Raw genomic sequence first — 13,040 nt, 5'->3', positions numbered from 1 at the left:
GCTATAGCAGTGCAGATTTTTTTTTTATTAGTATGCAGATTTTGCTAAGCTTAGTATACAGATTTTAGATAAGCTTAATATGCAGATTTTAGTTAAACTTAGCATGCAGATTTATGTTAAGCTTTGTATATAGATTTTCAGTACGTAGGGTGTGTTCTAGTGCACACCAAGTGTTCGATAGAATGCTTAGCTCAGTAGGATGCTACAGTAAGCATCTAAATAGCACAGTGAATGCAGTAAGAAGCATTTAATTCAGCTTATATAGTCTTGCTACAGCTTTTATGGACTAGATGTCCAATGGGTGGGCTCCCACAGTCGCCTCTAGGTTCAGATAACCTAGTTAAAGCAAGGTAAGAAAATTAATTATGAAATCAGTATTTTATTTTCAGCAGTACTGGATTAGATATCCATTGGGTTGGGCTCCCACAGTCGTCCCTAGGTTTAGATAACCTAGTAAACCCTACTAGACTCGGAACTTGTAATCCCGGGTTTAGTTAGGGATGCGCGCACAGCAAGTACAGTTGCCGGGCCCATCAGCAGCATGATTATTATTTTGATCTATTATGTAAATAGTTTTCAAAACTTCACAAATTAGTTATGTGAATAAAAGTTAGACTCAGTTTAGCATTAATTAGTTTAGCTTAGGTATCAATTTAGTTTCTTATTGATACACATGATAGTTCTATGATTAGTTTTACATGTTTAGTATTTCAGTTAGTTAGATTCCATTGCTATTTATGAGCATGATTAGCTTTACATGTTAGCTTTTCAGTTAGTTCCTTTGCTATTTATGAGCATGAGTAGCTTTACATGTTAGCATTCAGTTTTAGCATATGTTTATTCATATACATGCATATCGAGTTTTTGTGAGTAGATAGCGCTCACTAAGCTTTATGCTTATAGACTGCATTTCCTCCTACTGCAGATAAAGGAAAAGCTAAAGTATGAAAGGAAGGCGACAAGGAGATACTGTGACGGTGTGTGATGCCAGGACTATGGAGAGATCATGAGTTTGCTAAGGAAACTGTCAAGACTCCTTTTGAGTTTTCTTTCAGTTATTAAGTTGATAGAGATTGTATTAGTTGTTTCCTTTGTCTATGTTCATTAATTGAGTCTATTCCGCATTGTTAGTTGAGTTATTTCCTATTGTTGGAGCTATATAGTTTCCTATTGCTAGAATAGTTTCTTTTTAGTGTCGTGTTATTATTTCTGCGTGGTTGTGAAAAATATGTTCCAGCCGCCTGTGGCTGTGTATATAGTGTTTGTATCCCAGTTTGGGGTCACCGGTACAGGGGAGACTCTGTCGAAATTTTTCGGTAGGGATTTCTCGAAGTTAAGTAGCGTACCTGTTAAGTAGAGTTAGTAGTCAAGTAACGGTCACTCTTAGAGAGTAGTAGTAGTAGTAAGAAGGGTGGTCGTTACATTATCAAACCTAATTAAATTCAAACATAATTATCAAACCTAATTAAATTTCAAACCTAATTAATTATCAAACCAAATTAAATTCAAACTTAATTAATTATCAAAACAAATTAAATTCAAAACAAATTATCAAACATAATTAAATTTCAAACCAAATTAATTATCAAACCTAATTAAATTTAAAACTTAATTCCAAACCTAATAACTTTAAAACTTAATTCCAAACCTAAATATTTTAATTTATTTTTTAAAAAAATATAAATATATTTTAAAAATTAATTAAAAACTTTATTAAAACTTATTTTAAAACTTAATTAGAAACTTTTTCAAACTTATTTTAAAACTTAATTAAAAACTTTTTTAAAACTTTATTAAAACTTATTTTAAAAACTTAATTTTAATTTTATTAAAAAGCTTAATTAAATTTTTTTTAAAGTTTATGAAAACTTACTTTTTCAAACTTAATTAAAAACTCATTTTAAAACTTAATTAAAACTTTTTAAACTTAATTAAAAATTATTATTTAACTTAATCTTTTTAATCTTAACTTAAAAATCTAAAGACTCATTAAATCATAAGACTTAAATGCAATCCAAAACCTTATCCACTTAATTTCATCCTTTAACCGAACTTTGGTATAAAACTTACATTTGTAGGAATCCAAAGCTCTGAATAAATGGATCTTGGACAGCGGCTCCTCCAGACACATGACTGGGGATGTAACACTCCACCCTCCTCACTACTAGTCTGTGAGGGTGGAGCGCTACTGGACTACTAACTTAACATAATTAGAGTTGTTCACATGTAAATATCAATACATAAAACTCTCTAAACATGCAATTAGTGAAAGCGGAAAACTTAAACAAGTCCTCCTATCACACTCACAAGCATATGTTCACAACAAACACTACATATCAATCTGAACATGCTAAAAACATATCTACTAATATGAACATGCATGCAACATTAACACAACTCAATAGTGAGACTAATATGCATAGCAATTCTAATGAGAAAATTCTAAATACATAAAGTCATTCTATGAATTAAATCATCTACATGAATAAACAATCCCAATAGTCTAAATACAAAATATCTTAATAAAATCTTTAACTAAATCCCAAGGCTTCTATAGTCTAGGCATCACACATCCATCCGTACCTCCTTGTCGTCTTCCTTTACTATAGCTTTTCCTTTACTTTATCTGCAGTAAGAGGAAAATGCATCTATAAGCAAAATTACTTAGTAAGCGCTATCTATCTCATAAAACTCGAATGTGCATGTAAACTGGAAGAAATAAAAATAAAAAACTGAATGCTCAAAGAAGATACTACTCATGCTCATCTAATAGCAAAAGAAACATAGCATACTGAAATACTAAACATGTAAGCAAATCTAAACAACATGTCAGCATATAAGAAAACTAAACTTGCTGAATTTTAAACTTATGTGAAGCTTATTTCACTTGTTTAAAAAAACATATACTTTAATACTTCAAAATAATAACAACTTCTTTCTTGGGCCCAGGCGTAGTACCATTGCGCGCTCCCTAATAGAAACTGGGGTAGCGAGCCACCAGTCCTATAAGGGTAAAGAGCTCGGTCTTACCAGGGCCGAGACCTCAGAAACGGTTACCTGGATTTGTTTAACGACAACCTCGGAAGTCGGGTACTAGCCTCTCAAAAATAAAATACTTGTTATCTTTTATTACTTCTAATATATAATGCCTCGGCATTTCTTCAAGCACTAAGCGTGCCTTTGATCCTCAACTTCTGGAACTTGGGATCAAATCAAGACCTTGGTCTTTTCTTGCTTATAATTACTCATAAATGCATATGTACAAAAGTCCGAAAACATGGTAAGAAACTATTCATATGACAATTTATTCTAATCAACAAGAAATCTACCTATATACTCGGAATAAGAGGGCAGTTCAGGTTCTGTACCACGGCTAAGGAAATAAAAGAAAACTCGAATATGATCTGCACTTGCTAAAGCACGAGTTACTTAAAGAAACTGCACTAAAATTTTGCACTACAAGGAGATCTATACTGCACTAAAATTCTGCACTATAAGGAGATCTAAACTGCACTAAAATTCTGCACTATAAGGAGATCTAAACTACATTAAAACTTCCAAATTGATTTTAATTATTTCAGTTTCACCACTCATCTAATATCAACAATTGCTTTCTAAAATTTCTGTTTCATCATCAACATGATCCATTTATAATTAGAAGAATATTTATTCCAATTTATTAGTATGAATAAACACTAAAATCTCTTATTCCAATTGTTGGAAGAAAATTGTTAACTTCTCTTGAATACCTTAGTTATCCAAATTGTACATATATTTTGAACAATTCAAAAAGTAATAGCGATAACTTCAATACTTACACTCCTAAAAGCTTATGTAACCTTAATGTTATGAATAACTCTTTCCTCAATGCTATATTTTTGAAAGTGTTAATTAAATAATCTGAAAGTAAAGTTTCCATAATTTACGTCATCAACATTTGATCATCATCTTTCTGAATCTAATATTCCCTTAAATTTATGCATTTTCTTCCCATAAATTAATCATTATTATATCTGTCTCAATTCATAGTTTCAAGGTTATTACAGAAATTGCTATATGCTAAAAAACTTGTTATACTTTCAACCTTTTTGACCGGTTGAACAAATTTATTCAGTTCTAATTCTTTGTTATTTAAAAAACTTTGAATATCTTTAAAACACGTCCTCAGAACACAGCTTATGAACCATCACAACAAGAACTCAGAACTTGCTTACCCATTTCTATCCGGAAACCAAACCAATCGAAGGAAACTACTCTTACTGCAGGTGAGAGCACTTACCTTGGTTTCTTGGACTCACAACCGAGAAGAGGAGCTGCTAGGGTTCGAAGAAACTTGAAGATCCAACCATTCCTTCGTGCCTACGGATTCCCACGACGAGGAGGTCTCTATTCCGTGAAGAGCCCACGGGATTTGCACTTCGCCGGCCGCCGTAGATGAAGCCCTAGCTTCGGCTTTGTCTTCCGCCCGAGCACCGCTGATGCCGCGCGCGAGAGAAAGGAGAGGAAAGGGGGTTTAGGTCACGGCAAATTAATCCCTAAGTTCTCCCTTTATAACTCCAATATTCTGTTAACTATCTACCACGTAAATATATTTCGCTATCTTTTCTAAACAGCACCGCCCGCTTGGGCACTTGGCTATCACGCTTCACTTAAGACTCGGGTTGGGTCGGAGGTCGCGGGTTCGAACCTCGACCGAACCAATTTATTTATTTATTTTTTTAAAACTTCTTCCTTTTGGTAAAAATACCAAACGAACTCCAAAAATTACATAAAAATACTCTAAAAATTTCTAAAAATATCTAGAATATTTCTAAAGCATTTCTAAATATTTTAAAGCACTATTAGGACTCATAATGAGGAAATTTGGGTTGTTTCTCCATACCTTATAAAAAGTTCATCCTCGAACTTAGAATAATTCTAGGCAGTGGGTACTCGTTAAGTTTGGCAAAAGAAATTGACACAAAGAGTGGGTAGCCCCAGTATCAAATAAGACGGTAGCTAAATGCTAAAGAATAGTTATTTGACCTGTGACTACCGTGGAGGCACCGGCAGCTTCTTCCTTAGTGAGAGAAAATACTCTGGCATCGGTTGGAACGGGTGGGGCTTCCAACCTTCCCTGACTGAGATAGGGTCCCTCTAGTGATGTTGTCATGTGGTGTAACTGTGTAGGCTTGCCTCCATATTGCACTGACTGTTGCTGAGGTGCCTTAAAATTGTTAGGACATGCTTTAGCTAGATGTCCTTCTTGGCCACATGAATAACATCCGGTCGTACCCAAAAGACAGGTTCCTGGATGTGCTCTCTCACACTTAGGACAGGGAGGAAACTAGGTCTGCTTGTTTGCTGGACCTCCCTCTTGGCTTCCCCCTGAATTCCATTGTTCCCTTTTGTTACCCTTTCCCTTCCAATTCTGATCACTTGACTGGGGTCTTTGATTCCCCACTGTCTTGTGTTCTATCTTGATTGGTTTGTGTTGCGTTTGTTTGCCTTGATGCTGTTCAGATAGTTCTCAGCGATTAATGCACTACTGACCAGTTCTTCACCAGTCTGCGGCCGGTGAGTTCCACTACTCACATTAAGTGCTATCTCTGGTCTCAACATTCGGAGCATCAATCTGACTCGTCCTTTCTCTGTACTTACTAGCTCTGGGCAAAGACGAGCTAGTCTGTTGAATCTCTTTACCGCTTCTTCCACTGGCAGGCCACCATGTCGGAATTCTATAAACTCCTTATAATGTTTATTGGTGATCCGTTGGTAGAAGAATTCTTCGTAAAACTCTGTCTCGAAGTCAGCCCAGCTCATCTGATTGACTACTCTCTTGCTCTTAACTCTCTTCCACCACATACGAGCATCTCCTGATTGGCAGAAAGAGGCACACTTGATCTTCTCGACTTCTGGCTAGTCAAGAAGCTCAATGGTGCTCTCCAGTGTCTTAAACAAAGCCTGGGCATCCCAGGACTCAGTCGTGCTTGAGAAAGTTTCTAGCTTCAGCTTCAGCCACTGTATCAGGTATGCTTCCTATCTTCTAGGTGCAGTGGGGACTTCCAGGGCGGCTGGTGGAACCTCAGTCACCACTGGAGTCTCCACATTGATAGTTGGAGGAGTGGGACGGACTGGCTGCCAATTCGCCATCAGATTGACGATCACTTGCTGCTGCTTTGCCACTTGTCTCTGGAGTTGAGTAACAACTTCAGAGAGATCAGTTTCAGTTGTTCTGGGCTCTTCGTTTTCCTGTGCTCGATTTTCAGTACGAGCGGTATGGGGACACCCTCTTCTTGACATCTAGTTAAGTAGAAAGAGGAAACTAAGCAAAATTCTTGACTTTAAACATCTATGAGTAATCACTTCTAAACACCTCATTATTCTGCTCATATAATCAAATACATCTAAAAATTTCTCTTTACTGTAGAGAATAAGAAAAGCACACTAAAAAAAAATTAAATACTTTCTTACTTGAAGACGGCAAGGCTGGTGCTGATGTGTGATGCTGGAGAATAAGAACTGCTCTGATACCAACTTGTAACACCCCACCCTCACTACTAGTCTGTGAGGGTGGAGCGCTACTGGACTACTAACTTAACATAATTAGAGTTGTTCACATATAAATATCAATACAAAAAGCTCTCTAAACATGCAATTAGTGACAGCGAAAAACTTAAACAACTCCTCCTATCATACTCACAAGCATATGTTCACAACCAACACTACATATCAATCTGAACATGCTAAAAACATATCTACTAATCAGAACATGCATGCAACATTAACACAACTCAATAGTGAGACTAATATGCATAGCAATTCTAATGAGAAAATTCTAAATACATAAAGTCATTCTATGAATTAAATCATCTACATGAATAAACAATCCCAATAGTCTAAATACAAAATATCTTAATAAAATCTTTAACTAAGTCCCAAGGCTTCTATAGTCTAGGCATCACACATCCATCTGCACCTCCTTGTCGCCTTCCTTTACTATAGCTTTTCCTTTCCTTTATCTGCAGTAAGAGGAAAATGCATCTATAAGTAAAATTGCTTAGTAAGCGCTATCTATCTCACAAAACTCGAATATGCATGTAAACTGGAAGAAATAAAAAAAAAACTGAATGCTCAAAGAAGATACTACTCATGCTCATCTAATAGCAAAAGAAACATAGCATACTGAAATACTAAACATGTAAGCAAATCTACACAACATGTCATCATATAAGAAAACTAAACTTGCTGAATTTTAAACTTATGTGAAGCTTATTTCACTTGTTTAAAAAAACATATACTTTAATACTTCAAAATAATAATAACTTCTTTCTTGGGCCCAGGCGTAGTACCATTGCGCGCTCCCTAATAGAAACTGGGGTAGCGAGTCACCAATCCTATAAGGGTAAAGACCTCGGATGTCCTCGACACAAGGTCACCTTGGATGTCCTCGACACATCAGATCAATATATACATTGCCGTGTTCGTTGTTCTATTACGGCTCGGTCTTCTTTAGTGACATTCATATATGGCTTTCATTCTATTATGACAAAGAGACCCTTATGGACTTCTCTTACCCTCCTTGGTGAAACAATTGTCGAACCTTGGCTCATTATGGGAGATTATAACTCACCATTGGTGATTCAAGACAAAGAAGGTGGGGAATCGGTTTCTAATTACGAGATACATGATTTGGAGTGCTTTGTTGACACTTGTGGTTTGGTTGATCTTTGCTCTATTGGGTGTCGTTTGACATGGACAAATGGACGGGTTTCTTGCAAGCTAGATCGTGCTATGATGAACTCACAATGGCTTGCTTCGGACTATGAAAGTTATGTGGAATTTACACCCCCGGGTTGTTTATCGGATCACTCTTGTGGTATAGTTTCAACTTTTGCAAGAGAGGGAGTTTCAAATAGGCCTTTCAAATTTTATAATATGTGGGTGTTGCATGATGGATTCAAAGACTTGGTGGCAAATACATGGGAGGAGCCCGTATATGGCAATGCACAGTTTACTCTCAAGACAAAACTTACACGGTTGAAAGGCAAACTAAGGGAACTTGATAAGCTTCACTTTCAACATATCAAGGAGCAAGCATCAAGAGCAAAATCTGAGCTAGAGGTTGTTCAAAGAGCTCTTCTTGATGGTGGTGAGCCCCCAAGTGACTATGGCACAATAAGAAAGAAGGCGATTATGCTAGCGGAGGCGGAAAGACTCTTTTATCAACAACGTGCCAAGAGTATTTATCTCAAGAATAGTGATAGATGCACCAAATTTTTTCATGACTTGGTGAAGAGAAACAACAAAAGAAATGCTATTACCACTCTCACCAAACAATCCGGGGAACAAACAACTAGTTTGAATGAAGTCGCCATGGAGTTTGTGGAATATTTTCAAAGTCTCTTGGGTGAACCCGGTCAAAGCTCTCCAATTGATATTTCTTCTTTGCATGGGACTAAATTATCTCAAGCTCAAGCATCATCTCTAGAAGCTACAATCACGGAGGAAGAAATCAAGGAGGCTTTATTTAGTATAGGTGCCGATAAAGCTCCCGGTCCGGATGGTTACAATGCTAAATTTTTCACGGCGGCTTGGGACAATATAAAGGATGATTTCATCAAGGCGATAATGGAATTCTTCACTAATGGTCAGCTCCTAAAACAATGGAATCATACTTTGATAGCCCTCATTCCTAAATCCGATCATGCACCAAGAGTTACGGATTTTAGGCCCATCTCTTGTTGTACGGTTTTCTACAAGGTTATCTCCAAGGTATTGGCGGCAAGATTGGCAAATGTTATGGGCATATTGTTGGATCCGGCTCAAGTGGCTTTCATCAAAGGCCGGTCCATAGGTGATAACATTCATCTAGCCCAAGAATTATTGAGGAAGTATGCTCGTAAACGGGTTTCTTCAAGGTGTATGCTCAAAGTTGATTTGCGCAAGGCTTTTGATATGGTTGATTGGAGTTTTCTTATGCCCGCTCTTGTTGGTTTTGGTTTTCCCCAACAATTTTGTGGATGGATAAAGGAGTGTATAACAACGGTTTCTTACTCCATTAGTCTCAATGGTGGATTGCATGGTTTCTTTAGCGCAAGAAGAGGCTTGAGGCAAGGTGATCCTCTCTCTCCTTTGTTATTTGGTATATGCTTAGAAGTTTTCTCACGTTTTATGAAAGTTGTTTCAAGATTAAGTGCATTTCATTATCATCCAAAGTGTAAAGAAGTGGAGCTTACACATATAGCATATGCCGATGACCTCTTGTTGTTTGCAAGAGCCGATGCTTCTACTCTTACTCTTATTATGGATTGTCTAACGGTTTTTGGTGATAAAGCGGGCCTTCGAGAAAATCCGTCGAAATCCAACTTATATATGGCCGGGGTTAGTGAACAACTACGAGAGGAGCTACTACACATAACCGGCTTTCAACAAGGCACATTTCCTTTCCGATATCTTGGCATTCCTTTAGCTACGGAGAAATTGAGGATTGCAAATTATGGGGCTCTTCTTGACTCCATAAGGAAGAAGGTTGTCTCTTGGCCGAAGCACACACTTTCTCATGCCGGAAGGTTGGAACTTGTGCGATCGGTACTTCAAGGTGTGGAGTGCTTTTGGTTGTCTATTCTTCCAATACCAAGTGGTGTTATTGACAAGATTTATGGCATCTCACGTTCCTTTGTATGGTCAACAAAACATCCACCAATCTCATGGGCTTCTATATGTCTACCCAAAGAAGAAGGTGGATATGGTTTACGTGATTTGCAAACATGGAATATGGCTCTATTATGTCGGAATCTATGGAATATTCAAAATCGACGTGAGTCTCTTTGGGTTCGATGGGTTCATCAACACTATCTTCGAAATATGGACTTTTCGCAATGGAGAAGTAAGCCTTCGGATTCTCCCCTTATTAAACGCTTACTTTTTATTCGTGATGAACTTGTACAGCGAACTACCTCTATTGGCGCCGCAAATATGAAAATGATAGAGTGGTTTGCGGGGGAAAATAAAGGGACGGCTTTGGCGTATGAGTTTTTCCATCCAAGAGCGGCTAAAGTGGATTGGTTTTCGGTGTTATGGAAGCCATACATTTTGCCCAAGCATAGGTTCACATCTTGGTTACTTGCTCATGGAAGATTAAGAACGGCGAACACCATCCCTTATGAGCCCAACAAATTATGTGCTTTATGCCACCAACAAGATGAATCCAATACTCATCTTTTCTTTGATTGTGAGATTGTCAAGCCTCTTCTTGATAAAGTCAAGACATGGATGGATATCACTTTTGACATCACCGATATGGCCTCTTATCTTGATACATTTTGACAACATTATAAAGGTAAAGGGCGGCAAATGAAAGCAAGACATCTTGCCTTATCTTCCATGATTTATCTCATATGGAATGCACGTAACATGAGTCGATTTGAGAATGTGGTTCCATGCTTTGAGAAGATATTCCACAAAGTCCAAGTTCATGTATGGCGCTTTGTAGATATCAAGTGATTCTTTTGTAATGTGTGGTAATGCTTTGTGATATGCTCGGGTTTCATACAAAGTCCAAGTCATGTTTGGTACTTTGTAGACATTAGTGAGATGATGATGAGTGATGATTGTGTAATGGTGTCCTACAAAGTCATAAATCTCTTATGCACTTTGTAGTCATCATATGATTGTATTTTGTTCTTTTTGGGAGTATAATACATTTACCTCCCCCCCCCCCCCCCCCCAAAAAAAAAAAAGTAAAGACCTCGGTCTTACCAGGGTCGAGACCTCGGAAACGGTTACCTGGATTTGTTTAACGACAACCTCGGAAGTCGGGTACTAGCCTCTCAAAAATAAAATACATGTCATCTTTTATTACTTCTAATATATAATGCCTCGGCATTTCTTCAAGCACTAAGCGTGCCTTTGATCCTCAACTTCTGGAACTTGGGATCAAATCAAGACCTTGGTCTTTTCTTGCTTATAATTACTCATAAATGCATATGTACAAAAGTCCGAAAACATGGTAAGAAACTATTCATATGACAATTTATACTAATCAACAAGAAATCTATCTATATACTCGGAATAAGAGTGTAGTTCAGGTTCTATACAGCAGCAAAGGAAACAAAAGAAAACTCGAACATGATCTGCACTTGCTAAAGCACGAGTTACATAAAGAAACTGCACTAAAATTCTGCACTACAAGGAGATCTATACTGCACTAAAATTCTGCACTACAAGGAGATCTAAACTGCATTAAAATTCTGCACTACAAGGAGATCTAAACTACATTAAAACTTCCAAATTGATTTCAATTATTTCAGTTTCACCACTCATCTAGAATAAACAACTGCGTTCTAAACTTTCTGTTTCATCATCAACATGATCCATTTATAATTTGAAGAATATTTATTCCAATTTATTAGTATGAATAAACACTAAAATCTCTTATTCCAATTGTTGGAAGAAAATTGTTAACTTCTCTTGAATACCTTAGTTATCCAAATCGTACATATATTTTGAACAATTCAAAAAGTAATAGCGATAACTTCAATACTTACACTCCTAAAAGCTTATGTAACCTTAATGTTATGAATAACTCTTTCCTCAATGCTATGTTTTTGAAAGTGTTAATTAAATAATCTGAAAGTAAAGTTTCCATCCTTAATTTATGTCATCAACATTTGATCATCATCTTTCTGAATCTAATATTCCCTTAAATTTATGAATTTTCTTCCCATAAATTAATCAATATTATATCTGTCTCAATTCATAGTTTCAAGGTTATTACAGAAATTACTATATGCTAAAAAACTTGTTATACTTTCAACCTTTTTGACCGGTTGAACAAATTTATTCAGTTCTAATTCTCTATTATTTAAACAACTTTGAATATCTTTAAAACACGTCCTCAGAACACAGCTTATGAACCATCACAACAAGAACTCAGAACTTGCTTACCTATTTCTATCCGGAAACCAAACCAATCGAAAACCAATCAAGGAAACTACTCTTACTGCAGGTGAGAGCACTTACCTTGGTTTCTTGGACTCACAACCGAGAAGAGGAGCAGCTAGGGTTCGGAGAAACTTGAAGATCCAACCTTTCCTTCGTGCCTACAGATTCCCATGACGAGGAGGTCTCTATTCCGTGAAGAGCCCACGGGGTTTGCCCTTCGCCGGCCGCCGTAGACGAAGCCCTAGCTTCGGCTTTGTCTTCCGCTCGAGCACCACCGACGCCACGCACGAGAGAAAGGAGAGGAAAGGGGGTTTAGGTCATGCCAAATTAATCCATAAGTTCTCCCTTTATAACTCTAATATTATGTTAACTATCTACCACATAAATATATTTTCACTATCTTTTCTAAACAGCACCGCCCGCTTGGGCACTTGGCTATCACGCTTCACTTAAGACTCGGGTTGGGTCGGAGGTCGCGGGTTCGAACCTCGACCGAACCTATTTATTTATTTATTTATTTTAAACTTCTTCCTTTTGGTAAAAATATCAAACGAACTCCAAAAATTATATAAAAATACTCTAAAAATTTCTAAAAATCTCTAGAATATTTCTAAAGCATTTCTAAATATTTTTAAGCACTATTAGGACTCATAATGAGGAAATTTGGGTTGTTACAATTCTCCATACCTTATAAAAAGTTCATCCTCGAACTTAGAATAATTCTAGGCAGTGGGTACTCGTTAAGTTTGGCAAAAGAAATTGACACAAAGAGTGGGTAGCCCCAGTATCAAATAAGACGATAGCTAAATGCTAAAGAATAGTTATTTGACCTGTGACTACCGTGGAGGCACCGACAGCTTCTTCCTTAGTGAGAGAAAATACTCTGGCATCGGTTGGAACGGGTGGGGCTTCCAACCTTCCCTGACTGAGATAGGGTCCCTCTAGTGATGTTGTCATGTGGTGTAACTGTGCAGGCTTGCCTCCATATTGCACTGACTGTTGCTGAGGTGACTTAAACTTGTTAGGACATGCTTTAGCTAGATGTCCTTCTTGGCCACATGAATAACATCCGGTCGTACCCAAAAGATAGGTTCCTGGATGTGCTCTCCCACACT

Source organism: Zingiber officinale, chromosome 5A (genome assembly GCF_018446385.1).
Source record: "Zingiber officinale cultivar Zhangliang chromosome 5A, Zo_v1.1, whole genome shotgun sequence".
NCBI classification, from domain to species: Eukaryota; Viridiplantae; Streptophyta; class Magnoliopsida; order Zingiberales; family Zingiberaceae; genus Zingiber; species Zingiber officinale.
This window is presented reverse-complemented; position numbering follows the sequence as displayed.